The sequence below is a fragment of the Sparus aurata genome, chromosome 21 (genome assembly GCF_900880675.1).
Source record: "Sparus aurata chromosome 21, fSpaAur1.1, whole genome shotgun sequence".
NCBI lineage: Eukaryota > Metazoa > Chordata > Actinopteri > Spariformes > Sparidae > Sparus > Sparus aurata.
The window spans coordinates 34,110,145-34,114,079 of record NC_044207.1 but is presented as its reverse complement, the minus strand read 5'-3'; the positions used below and the strand labels follow the sequence as shown (position 1 = coordinate 34,114,079).

At 36.1% G+C, this 3,935-nt stretch overlaps 1 pseudogene; it reads left to right on the top strand.

The window, feature by feature from the left end:
- Nucleotides 1–1,542: 1,542 nt before the first annotated feature.
- Nucleotides 1,543–3,119, top strand: LOC115572511 (uncharacterized; annotated as a pseudogene).
- The last annotated feature ends 816 nt before the right edge of the window (nucleotides 3,120–3,935 follow it).

Sequence of the window (3,935 nt, the reverse complement as noted above, 5' to 3'; positions counted from 1 at the left end):
AAATGTGTTTTTAATGAGTTTCTGCTGCTTCAGGCTTTACATGTGAGTTTGTTCATAATTAGTAGAGAATTCTTGCAGCCGTGCAGCTATTGTTCCATAAAAAGGTTCATAACTCCTGAAAAGATGTTTAAATCTCACTGCACAGCTGAAGTTCTTCTTTATTTCTGCAGGAGATCAAACTGATTCATAGAGAAAAAGTTTGATATTGACAATGTTACAAATATACAGTATTTGATCCTCTCAGTAATTCAGCACTATCTCTTGTTTTTATAAAACAACATCATATATGATATCAAACATCATTTAATATTTGTCAGTGAATGTATTTGATGAACATATAATTCTAAATATGTTTTATAGAATCATTAATAATTCATTGTTAAATGGTGAAATGTATTTTATATGATGGTTGATGGTAGTGTGAGATAAATTTGTACATGTAGAAAAACATGTACTGAATATGATGTTACAATAAATATAAAATATAATCATTATACTTAAATATAAAAAAATTATTATATTCAAGGAAAAAATATATAGTATGACTGACAATGGCACATTAATATGTGTCTTTTTTATGTTTAACTTTTAAATGATTTCCATAAAATGATAAATATATTCATTAATAATTTCACATTTAATTTAAACAAAAAAAAAAAACCTAATTTAAAATACATAAAAGTAAATTAATTAGCAGCGCATGATGTAAATATTGTGTACGACATACTGTTTTCATTAAGACACATTATATTATATCATATTAAATTATATTAAATTAAATTGAATTAAATTATATCATATTATATTGTATTATGTTGTGTTATATTATCACATTTAACCACACGTGAAGTTCCTGTAAAGGATCAAAATTTTCTCACCTTTCTTCATATTATATTACAAAGCAGTTATTATTCATGTCTAACATATCCAATAATTTCATTCTATAAATGTAAAAATAAAAATAATTATATTACTGATCAACTGATTTGTTTTTCTTTAGCAGCTGAACTAAAGTACACGCTGGTAAATCTGTAATATGTCAGACATGTTGTAATAACTTTAAAAAGTATTTCATGTGAATGTGAATATATATGTTTTATTATAAAATATATATCAACATATATTTAAAGCAGCTTCTAAATTTTGTAAAAGAATATTTTGATAATTATATCATATTTTATGTCATTAAACCATCAAAGTTTTACCTTCTTTTATGTTAAATGACATCTTATTTCACATTAGTCGTATGAAAACATGTATTTGTAATTGTGTATTAAATGTAAATATTTCTGAAAAATATGAAATTCAATTCAATTCAAGATGAATTTTCTTTTAAATATTTATGATATGTGGTGGATGATGTAAACATTAAAATGTCAGCTCATATTAAACTTGAGGGTAAATATGTCCTTTATTATAATCTGTCTTTTATCATGATACAGATGAAGATTTTCCATTGTATGAAAATATGATGTTATATTATTATTAGTAAGAGTCATAATAATGATGAATGTGCACATTGAAAGAAAGAAGTGCTGAACACATAATGTTGTTTGTCCCCATATAACATATGATGACATGACATGATGAGTGTGTTTGATGTGCAGGTGAATCCAGTCTATGTGTTGAACTTTGTGCTGTATTGATGAGTAGTTTAGTGATCAGAGTCCATGTAGTTTACAGGATCACACTGAATGCAGTGCAGTGCTGGAAGCTGCTGTTGACTGTGTCAATGTGTGTCTGTGCTGCTTGTTGCTGCTGTCAAGCTTCACATGAGCAGGTAGTGAAGCCCGTGGTGAGCGTGTACCCAGCAGCATCCAGAGCCCACCTGGAGGGGAGGAGCTCCCTGCTGTGTGTGGCCTCAGCCATGTTTCCTCCTCTGGTCCGGGTCTCCTGGAAAAGACAGGAGGGGGATCAGGAGAAGTGGAGCCATGTTAAGGAAGAGCAGCTGGAGCTCAGAGAGTCGGGACGCACCGCCGCCATCTTGCTGGTTGACAGGAACGCTACCTTCACATATAAATACCGCTGCTCCGTCCAGCACGAGGGGGGCACAGTGGAGGCCCAAACAGAACAAGGTAATGAAGGCTTGGTGACTGTGTTCAGCAGTGATTCAGCTTCATGTGGAGACGCTGTCAAAGAGAGCAGAGGAGCAGAGGACTGACATTTCTTTTGGCCTCTTTTCTGTTTCAGAGGTTCCAGCAGCTGCAGCAGCCTCCTGTCCTCCAGAGAGAGAGCCAGCAGACCTGCCAGCTCTGCAGCAAGCTGACTGTAAGATCACCTGCTGCCTCTCTGCATGGACAGCTCCAATGTTCTGCTGCAGTTAGGGCTGCAGATCAGTCTGTTCACTTTCTGCTCATCATTGAAGGATTTAAACAGACACTCCCTGATTCTGTTAGAGTGTCCAACAGCACAACTAATCCCAATGAGAGAGCTTTCACTCCACACTCTGACAAATAACACGTTTTAGGGACACTACACTACATTTTGGATTTTGAGGCTGCTGTAAAAATTTTGGGGATTTTATCTTAAAGCTCCACTATGAATATTTCTATATGAAGGATGAATCTAATGACTGTGTGTGCAGTGAAAGGTGAAATTAACACAGTCTGTGTATGTGTGTGTGTGTGTGTGTGTGTGTGTGTGTCAGTGTCCTTCCAGTCTCAGTGCAGGGTGAAGCTGCTCTGTGTGCTCTACACAGTGCTGATAGTGAAGAGTCTGGTGTACTGCTGTGGACTCTCTCTGCTGAGGATCCTCTGAAACAAGGGACCGTCCACCAACTGCTCACATGCTGACTGACTGTTTTCTGCTCGCCTTTTCTCACCATCAAATCTCATCAGTTCGTCTCATTGATCACTTTGATCAGCACTCACAAATGTCAATGTTCATGATTTGTGGTTGGTTGTAAAATGTATCTTTTGATGCACAGGTTAGATTCAGTCATCCTACATATATAAATACATATATACACATATATATCTGCAGTGACTGAGTATAAATTCTGTGCTATAGTGTTATTTTCATCCTCTAGTTTATTTCCACTTTGAATTGTGACTTGTATAATAATAGAACATGAAGCTGAATCATTAGCTGTCTGCTAGATATTTGATTGTTTTAGTATTTTTCTCTTCTTGTCTTTCTTTTTAATACATTATGCAGAGTGTGGCAGCTTTGTTCAATTCTTTCAGTGTGACATTCTCAATAAAGTGAAAAATCACAGTGTGTGTTTTAGAAACAGTCTTGTTTTTATGGATTTCAGTTTGTCTTCATAGCAAATCATCAGAAACAGAATCAACTTCATGGACCATGTATGTTGACGCCTACAAGTCATTTGACTCTGGTTGTAATTAGCTCTCAATATACTTTCACACAGCAGCAAGAACAAATGTAGAGGAAGACGTGAATATTAGCATACAGCTAAACAAGGACAACAAAGCTAAAGAAAGAGAAGCAAACAGAAACATATAGCTATTATATACAAGTCAGTAGGTGTGGCTGTGCCACCAGGTTCAGTGCTGAGCCCCTTTTATAATTGTGTCAGTGTGGATGTCAAACTCTACGCTGATGACACTGTTGTTTACACACATGAACAAACAGCAGAGCGAGCTGCTTTCAAGCTACAACTGCTATAAAATGATCACACAGCAGCTTCATCAGTCGCCTTCCAAGTTGGTGTCAGGCTGCAGAAACTGTCAGTAAACTGTCACCTTTACAGAATCAATCAAACAGTATCAACACATCTTTTATTTCAGCTTCTCAGCTCCCAGGTTTGTCTCCCAGGTGAATAAGACAGATGGAAGCTGAGACAGTGAGTACTGAGCGCTGTAACTGTTGTAACTGTCATTGTGTTGTTCATGTGAAAAAGTGCAGCTAACGGTGAGGAGGCTGCAGAGCAGAAACCCACACAGCCCGTCTGCTGCAGGAAAGGAAGTGCTGGT